The sequence below is a fragment of the Erpetoichthys calabaricus genome, chromosome 7 (genome assembly GCF_900747795.2).
Source record: "Erpetoichthys calabaricus chromosome 7, fErpCal1.3, whole genome shotgun sequence".
NCBI lineage: Eukaryota > Metazoa > Chordata > Cladistia > Polypteriformes > Polypteridae > Erpetoichthys > Erpetoichthys calabaricus.
In genome coordinates, this window is record NC_041400.2 from 65,722,690 (window position 1) to 65,739,573 (window position 16,884).

Here is a 16,884-nt window from a genome sequence, read left to right on the forward strand (position 1 = left end):
TTCGATTTTACTTAATTTATTAAATTTTTCTTTTACTCCTTGTAAAGCACTTTGAGCTATACTTATGTATGAAATGTACTACATACATAAAATGTATTGTTGTTGCTCAATCACATCTGCAGAGAATGTCAGTTAAAACACTTGTGTAAGTACTGATAAATTATACATGTGTGTAGTTCAGAGGGAGAATGGGCAAGACTTAAGTGACTTTTAATGTAGTATGATAGTGAATTTATCAGAAACTCTATAGGGGTCTTTCAATACAGTGTTACAGTTTTTGTTGAATGAATAACAACCCCAGAACCATTCATCTAAGTGCTGCCCTGTGGCTAGTAAGAATGGTTGCACAAAATTGTTAAAATGTGTATAAAGTAACACATAGGATACAGTCAGGCAACTAACTTATAAAAAAGCCACAGATCCAGATGGAGTCAGTCCTCAAGTACTTAAGTCTTGTGCTGACTAACTTTGTGGCATCCTCTGTTCAGTCTGGACCCAAATGGGCTCCAGAAAATGCTGCAACTGTGGAAACCAACCTGCATTATTAGACCCCTAGAAGCAGATGGCTCTTCACCTAATGACTATCAGAGCAAAGGCCCTTACAGTCCACATGAAGACCATCTAGACCCGGGGTACTCAATAGGCGGACTCCGGTCCGCATCCGGACCCAATTACGGTTAAATCTGGACCGACGCCAAAACAAACATGCAAATGTAATCATAATCCAAATGAGTTCTCAATGAAGTGCGCAATTGTGATTCCGCGCGATATATCTTTGAGGTTTCTACTCGGTTTGGTTGCTTCATCTATGTCCAATCACACCAGTTGTAACAGTATCGTTCCCACTACTCAACGCCTCCCTCCCCCCCCCCCCATACTCGCTTGCTCATTCACGGCAGCCAGATATATGTACCGGTCACGTGCTCTGGGTCAGGCCGGTGAACAGGCAGTCTCATCACTCGCAGGCAGTGCAAATTTCGATAACTGATTTTTTTTATTGCTGACTGAAAGTGAAGATGGCTGGCTCAAGACAGTACATTGATAAGAAAAGAAAAGTTGATTTTGAAAACCGCGAATTTAAGAGTGAGTGGACAGAAAAATATGCGTTCGTGCTCCCCGTGGGAAGCAGAAAACCAATGTGTTTAATCTGCAACGAGACGGTAGCAATAATCAAAAGTGGTAATGTGAAACGCCATTATGAAACCAAGCATGCACATTTCGAACAAAATTACCCTCAGAACTCAGAGGTAAGGACCATAAAAATAAACCAGCTGAAATCATCATATGAAGCTACAAGCAGTGTAATAGTTAGATCAGCCACACAACAGGAGCGGGCAACAGAAACCTCACTTAGAGTAGCATGGGTCCTGGGAAAAAACAAGAAACCCTTCTCTGATGCTGAAGTAGTCAAAGAGTGTATGAGTGAAGTGGTGACTGCTCTGTTTGAAGGGACTCAAAAGGATGAAATAATCCAGAAAATAAACCAAATACCCTGTTCTGATTCCACTGCTGCAAGACGAGCTGAAATACTCGCTGATGATTTGCTTGAACAACTTAGTTCTGCTATAAAAAAAGCCAAATTCATTTCATTGGCTGTGGATGAATCCACAGATATCACGGACAATGCACAACTCATGGTCTTTGTCAGATTTTTTGATGAAGAAAAGGGAGAATTTCATGAAGATGTTTTGGGTCTCACAAACCTCCATGGACACACAAGGGGGGATGATATCTATGAAGCAGTGACACAGATGCTTAGAGAAAGAGCGATAGACCTGAAGCATGTTGTTTCCATTGCTACTGATGGCGCACCATGTATGATTGGGAAAGAGAGGGGATTAGTGTCACGCTTGAGAACTCACCACCCTGACCTCATGGCATACCACTGCATAATTCACCAGATGGTTTTGTGTGCCAGCCTTGGAGAAAGGTACTCAGAATTCATGACAACAGTCATGAAGCTAGTCAATTATCTGAGAGCATCCTCTGCTTTGCAACATCGTTTATTGCGCTCATTTCTAATAGAGGTGAATGCAACATTTGATGATTTGCTCCTTCACAACAATGTCCGGTGGCTTAGTAAAGGCAAGGTACTGAAGCGTTTTTGGGCACTGCGGAAAGAGCTGGAGACATTTCTGTTGGATCAGAAGAGTGCAAAAGCCAACCCGTTTGTGGATTTCATGAAGAATGACGAGAAAATGGAAATTGTTGCTTTTCTAACGGACATTACTTCCCATCTTAATGACCTTAATATGAAGCTCCAAGGCAAAAACAGCACAGTGTGTGACCTCATGTTAGCTGTCCGTGCTTTCCAGAGGAAGCTGGAGGTGCTCAAATGTGACTTACAGCAGGACCTGCTTCACTTCCCAAGACTTTTGGATCAGACTGCAGGAAAACATCACTATCACAATTATGCTGAATTCCTGGACAAGCTGATTAAAAATTTCCAAACTCGCTTTGAAGATTTCCCTTTGGGAAAACAAGTCTTGCTGTGCATCGAAAATCCATTTCTTGTCAAAAATATTGCAGAATTCTCAAATTAAGCCACAAAAGTCTTCCAATGGGCCAGTGCTTCTTCTCTGCAAACAGAGTTAATTGAGCTACAAGAAAACCTAGCACTGCAGGAATCTCACTGTGACCTTGTCACCTTCTGGACAAAGATGGTTACTGCGGCAGGTGTTCCTCTCCTGCAGAAGATGGCCCTTCAGATTCTTACAATGTTTCCCTCAACGTACTGCTGTAAATCTGCCTTTTCCACTATGAACATGGTGAAAAACACATACCGCAACACCCTCACCAATGAACATTTACATCAGTGCCTCCGCCTTGCCCTCACACCTTTTATGCCCAAGTTCAAACAACTGGTGGCACAAAGAAGGTGTCACCTTTCACACTAAAAGGCCTACCATGTCATTTTTTTGTGTATAGTTCTAAAGTTTGGGGATTGCCTTTTTTTGGAGTTCTCTATTTGGAATTTGATCGTCACTTTTCCGGACCTCAGACTGAATGGAAATTTAGTAAGTGGACCTTTCAAATTTATATTTGAGTAGCCCTGATCTAGATGCTGGTCCTGGACTATATGAGTCCGACTGTGAAAGACCACTCATTTGCCTACAGGGAAAGATTGGAGTGGAAGATGCAATTGTCTATCTTTTCCACAAAGCTTGTTCTCACCTGGACAAAACCAGCAGCACTGTAAGGATTATGTTTTTTGATTTTGCAATACCTTCAATATTGTCCAGCCATCCCTAATAAGTGGTATGATCAGGGATATACAGGTGGATGAGCCTATGATGCCCTGGATAATGGACTGTTTGGCAACCACAGACACAATGATTGTGTCTCTGATGTGGATGTGAACAACACTGAAGCACCACAAGGAATAGTCTCCTTTTCCTTTCACCCTTTACACCCTGAAATTTAATATAACACCAGGTTATGTCACTTATGGAAATTCTCCAATGAAACTGCACTTATGGGGTAAATTGATAAGGGGGATGAGACACAGTATAGTAGTCAGGTGGAGAACTCATTTTCTTGGTGCAGAAAACAAAACCAAGGAACAGCAATTGACTTTGACTCTCATTGCAAGAAAGAGCCTCTATTCATAGTCACAGTTCAAGGGGTGGATATGGAGGATTTTGTATTGCTAAAACTACTTGGGGTTCCCCATCAATGACAGGCTGGACTCATCTGTAATACAGAGGAACTATATAAGAAACGGTGGAGCAGCCTTTTTTTCTTAAGTGGCTGTGTTTCTTAAATACGGATAGTGACATATTCTACAAGTATGTGATGGCCAGTGTGATTTTCTACTCTCTGGTGTGCTGTGCCAGTAATATCACTTCAAGAAATGTCTTCCAAATTAACAGGCTAATCAAGATGGCAGGCTCAGTTATGAGACATATTCTCGACCTACTGAAGGTACTAGTGGAGGAGACAATGAAGGGAAAACTGATGGACATTGTGAACAATAACTGCACATCCTCTCCTTGACACACTTACACTGAGTACTTCCAGCCAACACATTATTCAGCCAAAGTGTGTTAAGAAACGCTAGTGGGGTTGCTTCATTCCTATGGCAATATGCCTTAATGTTGCCAATTAAATTCACTGTGACTGCTCTTTTACCATTAGTTAAATCAGAAAATTTACTTATTTTTTTTTTGTAGTTGATGGGTGTGTTTGAGTAGGTTGTTGTTGGTGTTTGCTATAACATTTCTATATTTCTTGAGGTTCTGTAAAGCATAAATTTCCTTTGAGGCTGTGCTATCTATCTATCTATCTATCTATCTATCTATCTATCTATCTATCTATCTATCTATCTATCTATCTATCTATCTATCTATCTATCTATCTATCTATCTATCTATCTACAGTATCTATCTATCTTTTTTTTGTTGCAAAAAATCTGAAGGACAAACCACCTCCAGCTCTCATTCAGCAGAGGGCACCATATATAAGAAATGTCCATCTAAAGCAGATGTTATACAGTATTTTGCAACTTCTATCAGTGGCATATGTCATATTTGCCAACTGTGGTTGCTGATCTCATCGCTGGACCATATAAGTTTAAAAGACAGAAAATCACTGGCCATGCCACATTTAGTGATCGCATGGTGACCTTCTATTATAATCTTACTCACTCCCTTATCTGACAGCCAGTAGAGTGGTCCCTGACAAGGCCAGCACTGTACAACAGGGATACCAAAGACATACTGTATTGTACAAAGCCAGCAAACCAAGAACATTCTACATCCTTTGGAGTAAAACAAAAAACTGAGGCAACAATAGTGTCGTGGACTAGGCATCCAAAGCACTGAAGTGTTTCAAAGCACTTCCAATAATGCCCACTAGAGAGGGATATCACTGTCAAAACTCAGCTAGTAATAAAAAAACAAGTATTGAATCTTTATAAAGGATTTATTCTTCACAAAATGTATTTCAATCATAATGAAGCTCTGGGACACACAAAGGCAAAATGAAACACAAAGGCAATCCAATTTAAACAAGTCCCAATACAGATTTCAAAAGCAAGGTAAAAATAAGATAAGGGGTAGTTAATAAATAAATAAATTATCTATTTTATAAATATTTATTTAATAATAAATTAAATAAGATAATGGGTAGTTGTACCCCTCCTAGAGTCGGCACGATTATAATATGCGCTGCCCTCCTAGAGCGACAGCAAAGAAAGAAAAAAAAATAATAATCTGGGGCATGAGTGACCAACACTCCTTTCCTACTACACCACCCCAAATACAGAAACATAGCAGTGAATTCAGGGTTAAGTTAAAAATGATTATTGGAAGAAATTACACACACTTACTGTAACAAAAACCCCTATATACATAATATCGCGCTGCAGCGCTTCCCTCCCAGCACAAATCATGGCACAAAACACTTAACCACATACGCCACTAATACATAAATTTGAGAAAGAGAAAAAGAAAAAAAAATAATGTATTCGTAGTCCTTTAAATATTCTCTGTAAAGGATGAACCCAGGTTCACCCAACTTTTTCCATGGGGTGTTGATCTCTTTCCCTCTTGCCTTTTCCTTTTATGGCGTTCGCTTCTCTCTTGGCTCTGCGCTCCTCTCCCCTTTTTCCTGCCTCCCATTTACATACCATTGGCTCCTCCCTGTACAGTCTGTTGGGCCCTCCAATCCAGGTGCTTCCCTCCCCATGTTTAATTGGCCGGCCTTACAAATTAAGCCATTCCACCAATAACAGGAATGGGGAAAGGTGTAAACTCACAGTGACACACACACACATATTTCAGACGACCGTTACATAGTTGTGGATCATTATAAGTCAAGACAATCTTTTGTTTAATTTAATAATTTGTTCAACATCATTACTAAAGTTAAACATGTTTAGCATTTGTATTTATTATGAATACAGTACTATGCATAATTTCTTCAAAGTCTGGAATAGATAAGCAGTTGAGAAAGTGGATACTTGAGTCTATGTCACATTACACAACTTTTCCAGCAATTTTCGATTATAGCTTTCATTTACATAACCTTATCAAGTCAGATATATATATATATATATATATATATATATATATATATATATATATAAATATATATATATATATATATATATATATATATATATATAAATATATATATATATATATATATATATATATATATATATATATATATATATATTTATATATATACAGTATTCTATCTATCTGCGTTGCAGCAATTGCCATGCATTGGATCTGCTTCACACAGCAAAACTGTGGAACCTGACATCTTGGACCAGCTTTGGCTCCAGGAAGGAGAGAGAAAGATGTGAGGAGGTTCAGTCTTTTTAGTAGTCAACTTGGATTATTTCATTATTTCTGTTCAATTTCATCTTCCGTTTCAACTTTGTTTCAATTAGAGTTTTACTGTTGGATTTCATGTTGGTTCTTTGCTTTGTCCATGTTTGTCAGGATCTTTGTCTACATGTTGGAAGCACACTTATTCCTCAGATCTGTTTCTAAAGATATCATCACCACAAAATGGTAGACTTGATCTGGCTTATTTCTGGATTTATTGAAGCTGTTAACGTATCATCATGTCAGGAATGTAGTATCACTCACTTCATTACGTTTTTGTTGGTCTCTCCTTGTAAATACAGTATCTATTCTTGCTCATTACTGTTTATATGTTTGTTCTGATATATATATAAAATAAATAAATCACAGTGTGTCAATATGTGAATTGGTATTGGAAAGAGCAGATTCTTTTCACTACTATTGATCTTGTTGACCAGGTAGGGGACAATAATATACATATTTGTATCTATTTCATTTCTGTTTATCCATCCTAACAAATACATAAGACATGTCTATTGAGAGATTGGAGCAGGGTGAGGATGGTGTCATCAATGTGCCCCATTAGATTTGGCAACCTGTGGCTCCTCTGCAGCATCTGATGGCCAGAGCCCCCAGTGACGAAGCCACAAGCCTGTTTGACTTTTGAATATGCATCTGGAGTGGACAAGTGGATAGGCTGACAGCTTCATTACACAAGATGAGATGTTGGTCACAATGGTCCCTTATGTAAAAATCCTGGGTGCAGTGTACTGAGAAATCGACACATGGAGTAGAAGGTAGAAGTTGAAATCTGGAAATATATACATTAAACTTTGCAGACTTTGGCATGTCCAAAGAGGCTGTTTCCACTCCTCTCTAGAGGGAGAGAGAGGTAGCTGTTAATAGCCCTCCCTGTCTGCATGTGCTCAACAGAAGAAATTCCCTTAATCACAACCATCTGTACTCACCAATGGATACTGTTGATTTCTGTTGATCAAAGTGACCTGTTCATGGAGCTGAACATGCAGAATGGTGCTGATGTTATATAGCTTCTAGGCTCAGTGGGCAGACCCTCTTCTGGTGGTTTATGCAGAAGTGTAACATATGAAACCTGCATAAATTCTGTTCCACTTTCCTTCCATCTGATGGACTAGCTGCTCTGGAGCTGCAAGCAGAGACCATCACAGAGCCTAAATGACTTTGTTTTTACAAGTTCTGTGCTTTAATGCTTGTGCTCTGACATCTCAAGTGAAATATTACAGTGGGTGTAATGCATGTAACCTTGTTGTGTGTGAGTGATTGTGTCTATGGAAATGTTGTTCAGACTGTGGTACCAGCACAAAAAGAATTGGACTACAATTAGGGATAAAGGATTTCATAGAGATCATGGTCTCCATAAAGCTACTGTACCTTCACCTCATGAAAAGCACTGTGCTGGCCAGCAAGCTGATGTCTATGGTTCAGACCACATTACCTATTATGAGGTTCGTCTGTATTTATGATGTAATTGTTTTCTCACTGTTTCTTTAAGAACACCTGAAGGATTTGGATGAAGTCTTCCATAGAGCCAGTATGGCTTATTTAATTCTTAATATCAATTTTGTAGATTTATATAAGAACAACTTACTTTACTCTGCCATGTGGTGACTGTGGAATGGTGTGTGGGTGGTTTTCATTTGTCAATACTGCATCTGTTCTTACTTGATATTGTTTATTATTTCATTAGATTTTTGTTTCCTCATAACCAGTATTTGTTTTGAATTTCTGTGGGAATGGTGTGCAAACTGGAGGTGTTCTGTAAGAACAACTCACCTTCCTCTGCCTTGTGATTTTTGTGGATGGCGTGCGGGTGGCTTGTATTTGTAAATATTGTATCTGTTCTTGCTTATTACAGTTTATCATTTCATTATATTTTTATTTTCTCATAACCAGCATTTGTTTTGGGTCTCTGTGGGAAGGGTGTGCAGACTGGAGGTGTTCCTGGCTTTGTATCATAAAATGAATAAGACACAAGTCACTGTCTGTATTGGTAGTAGATAGATAGATAGATAGATAGATAGATAGATAGATAGATAGATAGATAGATAGATAGATAGATAGATAGATAGATAGATAGATAGATAGATAGATAGATAGATAGATAGATAGATAGATATACTATAGTTTTTTTTAATCCTTTAAAATAAATGCACTTGCTACAACAGCAACATAAAATATAAAGTCAAATAGCACAATGTGAAAAATAACCAGGAAACCTGTAACTGTATACTCATATACCCAATACATTCAATTTTTAGTGCTCATGAAAAATAGATTCTCCCTTTGCCAATGCGTTTCTTATAACTAGCCAGGTTGACTAAGCCTACACTGGTAGAATGTATTAGTCTAATAGATAAATGGAAAACAAAATGCACCAGTAGCACCTCTGTCCTACTGTGTTAACACACAGTAACACTGTGCTAGAAAGAGCTGTCAGTTAAAGATGATCTGTGAAAACATGTCATAGACAGCATGGGCAGCTTTACTCATGGTGGCCTCTAATTTTCCCCCCATTCTGTTTTATACCACTTCGTCTGGTGAGTCTCAGGTCAGTGCTGTAATGCATGTCCTCCTCTGAAAAGATCATATAATAAGACAGTACTCTAACTACTATGAAGTGGTGGCAGCTTGCCACACACATTAAAACCCTAAATCTCATGAAAAGTAAAACCCTGCTCACTTTTGTACAGCATGTCTGTGTTTCCTGTCCAATCCAATCTACTGTTCAGTTGGATCCACAGGTATTTAGCAGCAGCAGCAGGAGTAGTATTAATATGTACTGTAAGCAGAGTATGGTGAAATTTTGGTTTGTTTATCCTACTGACATGCAACATATTCAAACTCTCAGGTGCCATGATAATCAAGAATATATTAAAATACCTCACTTCATGCTAATTAATAGAAAAATCTGCTAAATTCTTACTCCAGTCTCTGTGCTGCCATTATCTAAATATGTTCCTTTAGATGCAGCAGTTGGTTACTAATTAAAAAATTAAGGAAGTGTGGTGGTGCACAGGGTATGTAATACAATCCTTCATATATGGGTTTTACTCCCATATTGTTGTTTTTTTATGTTTTCTGTTATGTTCTAGCCAGGGCCTCATTCGTGGCTCAAGTATGTTTTTTGCCTACTTAACTGTTGTTTTGTAAATATTGTGAATATTTTGTTAAAATTTTGAATTTATGTATTTATGTCATATTATGTTTATTATTAATAATGTGTTTAATAATTATCCTGTTGTTACATGCTGTGCTAATACTAGTTAAAGTACCCAGTCATTGCAGAGAATAAATAAACGGGGAAAAAATTCTTTTAGAATTCAAACAACCCACAATGAGACAAAAAGACCTATTCTTAGATAAAAGCTGCAAGCCAATAATTAATCCAAATTAATTGAGAAGAAAACATTCTACAGTATATTCTTGTGGTCGTGGATGAAATTTCACTTTGGTTGCTACAAAACTTTCTATGTGGTGAAGACAACATCGTCAGATCAGCCCCAATGCACTGGTGCTGCCTGATGGGAATTTTAGTCCTTGCATCACTGCTCGTTTTTGAGTCCCCCCCTACCATTATAATTCCTCTTCCCAATATGCCATAAATTTTAGATTTTTAATTCGACCAATGGAAAGGCACATGGAAAATTTCATGAAAAAAAGGGACATCCAAACGCTTACAATTTTATTTATATACCCTATACTCTCATGTCTAAGTCAAATCTTGAAACCCGAAAAATCGATCATAAAATCAGACCTTGACTTATACGCCCATTCAAAAATATGACTTATATATTTTTTTTTACATCTTCTTTCCTCCTCCAATCTCGCACCAGTTTCTCAGACACATCAAATTTTGTTGCAGCAGTGCAGTTACCAATTTATTTCACCACTTCAATGACTTTTAATTTAAAACCAGCTTCGTATTTTCTTCTGAATGAACTCTCCATTGCAGATAAGGGATGCTTTTACGATAAAGGTGCATAAGGGTGTGAGATACAAAAAACACAAAACAGTGCAAACGTCGCTTCGGAATATTTCGGGTATTACTGTGTGGTCACAATAGATAGAAAAAAAAGTAGTGTAGTGTGCTCCATAGTTACTCTCTCAGGTGTGCGTTAGCATATCATAATCTCTTAGACCAATATCGTGAGTTTTCTGCATTCGACTTATACGACCAACATTATACAATACCGGAAATTACTGTATACGGTAAAATCAAAACCCCAATTTATCCGCAGGAGAACTTAAACTGGAGTGTATACGGTAGCTTGCATTTTTTAGTAGTACTTCTCCACCGTGTGGGGACAAAGGAGGCAGGGCCACCTGATGATGCATAAAAGGAGAAGCTTCAGTTGTAATGAAACATTGGCATTACATCTCAATTTTGATTTCTGATTTTGAGTTTTTTCTTTTGACTCTTGCATTACTTGGATTTTCTTGTTAAAGGTACTTTGTTTTTTGATACTGGGTTTGTTTGCTGCAGGTTTCTGCCTTTATGCAAAACCAATTTTTGCTCATTCTTCCATGCCTTGTGTTTTGTTCTCCATACTTTTGAATTCTTTACATAAATTCTTTAACTATAAATAAACCTTTTTTTATTGTGGGCATCTGGGCTGATTGTGGGTTTGACAGTGATCCTCCTGCCTGTCTTAATAATATTTTAAGGCATTCGGCAATCCATTAGCCGACACCTGAAAATAAGACAGATCTGACCTTTGTTTGGAATTTGTAGGGGTCTACAACCATTTTTGTGTTTTTTTGTGGCAAGAATTCAAGGTACTTTCTTTTTTTTGTATCATACCAACAATTTTGTAGCATATTAGCATTTACAGAGTTATATGTGAATGTGAATAAAAAATACATTTTATTGCATTGGTCATATATTCACATTTTCATGCAAATAAAAACAATTGCATTGCTCCAGAGACAACACAGCCACAAAATGTCAGTTCTTTAATTTATGTAATGAGATGAGGTGAAAGGTCAGCTTTATGGCACAATTTGGCCAGTTTATAAGTCTACACCACCTCCCTCATTATGCTGACTTACCTCAGTGGCTTCCAGGTGCACCAGAGGTTCACCAGTGACACCTTTGAAGGTGCTTGTCCATTTACCACATGACAAAATCTATGTTTCTGTTTCAAATTACATAAATTGTGCAAAAATAAAATATCACTGTTAATGCAAAGACACGTGAAATAATCATGTCCCACCTATAGAGTATGTAAATGAAATATCATTGAAATCAAAACCTAGAATGTTAATTTTGACTTGCACAGCAACATTTTTTTGGCATGTTAAACATTTTCTGTTTCACATTCTTGAATCTTTATTATGTACAATGAAAGGATTTAACATTGTGTCTCTTCTTACTTATAATTATCTAAGAATAAGTAGCCTGTAAGAAAATAGTTGTGTTTTACATTTTTAATGTTGCCTTTCATGGGCTTAATGGCTGAAATTCAGCACCAATATTGAAAGGACATTATATCTGTGACAAGGCTTGGCAGGAGCAATGGCAACATTTGCCAAGAACTTTCTCTCTATTTGGCTTGCTGCACAGTCGTACTCCATGTACTGTTTATCAGATGCAACCTTAGATATCTGATTTATTCTGCAGGAGGAAAGCGCTCTTTCAAAAAAAAATGAAAGGACTGCAGTTAATGAAACTTAACACTGGCTTTAGAAGAGGTTATTTTTAGAAAATCACAGTGAAATTACTAGGGATTAGTGTTTTTGTGAAAATACTGCAATTCTTTGTTATGAATGAGATCACAGTCCTTCTCAGCAAAGTATTGAGCATATCTGTAATTGTTTTTCAGGTTTCATCTGCTATTTTACAACTCACTTGCAAAATGTTGATTTTCCCATGCCGTGAATGCATGTACTGTATAGCATTCAGGATTACTTCAGATCTCTGTCTGCAGACACTGAAAGTAGTCTTAAAAAATGATGCTACTTGAGCTGATTACCTTACATCTTCTAGCATTAGAAGTTGGTACTCCATACTCTCTATTTTAATATGTACTCCAGCAGACTACAGTTGCTCTCAGTTTTTAGCTGTGTAATGAAAATCTGGTTTGCTCACTGGTCTTTTTGCTTCTACATAAAATGAAAAAAGGTCTCTTTGACATTGCATACACTGCTAGAGGAGGATTTAAATCCATCTATGTAGCAAGTGAGCAGGATATGGCATTATGTCTTTATTCACTTACTACAGGGTCCCCACCATCTGTTCCCATGACTCTAATTTTTACTGACGGGGAACTGAAAAGCCTACTGGTGTTCATATCTAAAGTCAGATGCCTGCAATACTTAGCTTTCATGCTGCCCATGATGCTTTACTTTGTTTAAGTGCTCATGGTTTCTCCTTAGGCTCAAAACTTAATGGCTTTGCCAACTACAAATCTAACACTTTCCTGAAAATGTGTAACTTAAAGGAGAAGGAATTAGAATGCAAACCAAATGTTTGATGGTTTAATCTAACCAACACTTTAATGATGGACTCTGAGAAAGTCGATTAACTTGCCAGTGCCTCAATTTTCAATATACAGTATAGTCAGTCCTTCATATCTGTGAGTTCTGCATCCATGGATTTAACCAACTGTGGATTATAAATATAAAGAAAAATCCAGAAATTTCCAAAAAACAAAACTTGAATTTTCCACACACCGAACACTATGCTGAATCCAAACGAATGAAGTGATGTGTGGGCATACCCTGCTGTAGCCTCCCACCATTCCACAGATCCTCAGTCTCTCTCCAACACTTGTTGTTCGAGCATTGTTTGCTATTTGTCTCATTTGTTTGGTACTTGTGTCATGTGTGTCTTTGGCTGATCAATTTAATGTTCAAGCATTGCAGGATGGGGTTCTTTTTTTTTTTTTTTGGATTTTATTGAAATCAAATAGCATTCCATACAAATAAGTCAAGTGTTACACAAATCACCAATAGGTTTGAAACAAATCAACCCCCAGGATGGGGTTCTAAATGTTTTCTATTAGGAAGCTTTGAGCTTGTAGATGCAAAAGGATTTGTGACACACTGCTGATTCCAGCTGTTTCTGTTTGCTTTTTAGTTCAGCTAAACTCTTTCATAAATCTTGTTCTGTTTACCCAGTTTTTGTCTTTGCTTTACATTTGTTTGGGTTTTAATAGAGTCAGTAACATTTAAGTAATTATTTAATGTTTTAAGCAGCAGTGATGTAGATACAGAAGACATGCAAAACAGTGTGGTGGGGCGGTGGAAGGACAGACTGGAATTAGTTAAAATTCTGGGAAACCAACCAGGCCGTCCCATTCATTTGTCGCCAGACGAAGTAAACTGAACAAAAAAAATTAAATGAAAAATATGCAAATATGCTGCTCCCCAGTCCAGGATTCCTCCTATACGGGTCAGTCTTGTGCTCTGCGGCTTGCTCTGGCCTTCCAAAAGCCACCCCTCTCTAGGCTGCCTGTCCTTTATGGTGATACCATTGGAAGGGGCGGGGCTTGGTACCCCTATGGAGCAGTTTCTCATAGCTGTGAGGGAAGAAGAGAAACAGGATAAAGTCAGCGGTAGCCCCCGTCTTGTCTCTGTGGATTATTACATACCTTTACCAGGCCCTCGGAAGAGTCCTTCAACGCCCATGCATGACAACAGTTTGGGAGTTGCTTCTGATTCTGGCTATTTCTGGCTATTTCTGTTTGCCTTTTAGCCTTTTCAGCCTAATTGCTACAGGCAATAAAGTTTAAAGGGGATTTGAATGGTGATCTGTGGCTGATTTTATTTGACCAGATAAGACATAGTTACACAATGCTGAATGCACCATCTGGAATTTATACACACACACACACACACACACACACACACACACACACACACACACACACACACACACACGCACGCACGTGTGCTCACCTCCTATTGCAGCAGATGCTAGAGCTTGAAGGCCTGTGTAAAAAGAGGGTTACATGTACACCCTTTGTTTCTGTGAAAAAATGGCTCCTAAAAAGCAATTAAGTGGTCAAAGCAATCCATCAAAAGGTAAGAGTGAGTGTAAAGAGCCATCTCTCAATGAAAAAATACAAATCCTTTTGAAAAGTGTTACTTGATTTGATTTAAACAATATGTGAGGATGTGATAGATTATATGCAAATAGTACTCCATTTTATAAAAAGGACTTGAGTATCCATGGGTTTTCATTCCCGTGGGGAGTCCTGAAACCAATCCCCACAAATATGGAGGGCCGACTGTATTCTATGCCAGTTGGCTTTGTGCCACACACTTGAGAATCTGCAGTTACCTTTGGCTTTTGGAAATATCTGCAGCAAAATATTACAAGTCTGTTTCTTCTTCTGCTTTTTTAATTGTAAGATATAGAATGTTATTGACTTTAATCTCACAAAGCATATTAACATGCTCAAATAAAATGGGCACTCCAGATGTAACCTACATGTACTTGAAGAAAAGCTAATGGCAGCATAACTGAATAAAGATAGCATGGGGTGTTCACATATAGCAGACTCACTTGGAGCATTTAGATTGGCTTTGAAGCACACCGATGGCAAGCCTTGGATACGATTCTGGCTTTTGATTGACTCATTGAGATGGAGAAATTGTAGCTGATAGTGCTGCCACTAACCCCAAGTGAGCAGTTTGAACCAGAACTGGTGCAAGGTGATGAGAAGCACATGGACGCACAGAACATTGGAATCACATTACAAAGGAACCAAAGAATGGAGATGTCAGATTTGACTAAAAAGCCACCAAATCACAGACACAACGACATGATACACAAGTCCTGGCTACAAAAAAGACATTTTTATTTAACAAAAATATCTTTCTAGGTTTCTTCATAACACAATACTGTCACAAGCACAAGTCTCATTCTCCTCCTTCAATTCTCTTTAAGTGAACATTGTAATCCCCTCCTCCCAACTTCAGCTGGGTGAGGCAGAGCAGCTTTTTTCATGCCAGACCCAGGAGAGCTACTGGTGTCGCAACATTATACCCAGGTAGCACTTTTGGGTCTGGTTGAACCTCCATAAAACAGGGAAGTTCTCTTCAGGCAGTGCTGTCTGGCAGTACCCAGGTACCCAGGTAGGGCTGTTTTGTACAACTACAACTCCCATACAGTCATGCAGGTGTCCAAACTGGGACCATACCAAAGAGACACTGCCATCTAGTGCAGTGGTGAAACACCTGGGGCCTCATGCATAACGCCGTGCGTTGAATTCACACTATAACATGGCGTACAGACAAAAGCGTAAATGTGCTTACGTACAAAAAAATCCAGATGCATAAATCCGTGCATACGCCAACTTGCACGTTCTTCCGCTACATAAATCCTGGTCAGCATGAAAAGTAATGCACATGCACGCGCCTGCTGTCATGCCCCAACTCCTCCCAGAATTACGCCTCTTTGAATATACAAATCAATATAAATAGCCCTTAAGCTCAGCCTTCTGTGAAAAGGCAATGGCAAAAGCAAGAGGGAAAATAGAAGAATTTCAGAGAATACCTAGTGGAGGCAATGAAAAACTTTCTATTTTTTGTTTTAAACAGTGGTATAAACAACAAAAGGAAGATGATCGAGTGACATAGCGTGTCAGAGAAACTCGAAAGCTCACGTTCACAAAGTCTCACAGTGCCCAAAATAAAAAAGAAGTTGTCATATATCAAAGTCACCGTGAAAAGGCAAGTCGTAGCCCACCATCTCAGTGTCATATGAAAGCTTATTAGGGTACAGAAAAAAAAAGGCACACAGTGGGGAAAAAGCATGAAATGTCAACTTTAATCTCTAAATTTCCACTTTAATCACGTAGTTTATTTGTCATTAAAGTAGAAAATCATAAACTTCATCTTAAAATCGTTTAATTTACTAGTTTCTCAATCCCATCGTAACTAAAGTAGCACATTAAATGCTTTATTTTGTATTTGATCTTCTATGTACTCAATGTGTGTGAATAACTACGTGCTTCCAGGCTTTCTCTTCCTCCGACAGGACACAGAAACCATTACTTTCTTGATATTTCAGCTCTCTGAATAATAAAATGCTGAGATGTATTCGTGATATAATTTTCATGATGATAGGAGTAAAAGCATGTTATTAAACATGGGAACACGCAAGATGCTTGCTGCGCCATGCGCGACCTTCAATGAAATACTTTATTGTAGCAGTACTGTCTCTTTCAAACGTACTAACCTCCAATTCCTGTCCATACTTTTCTTTCTCCAAATACCTAATCGCCACACAATCAGCTCAGTAATAGATCTTAAGCCAGCTGTAAGCTTAGAACTCCAATTCTTCAAAACTTTTAAAGAACATTGAAATATCTTCATAGTACATGTTTAATTATTCTATCCATCTATCCTTCCAGTGTCGCGCCAGCCCCAGCAAGAATACAGTGAGAGGCAGGAGCAACGGGGCGCCAGCTCCTTGCTAGCGCTGCGACACCGTGTCCTTACATGTTTAATTATTAAAAATATAGATTATTTAAATGATGTTAACATTTTATCTGTATAATGTAATAAACATATTTTGCTG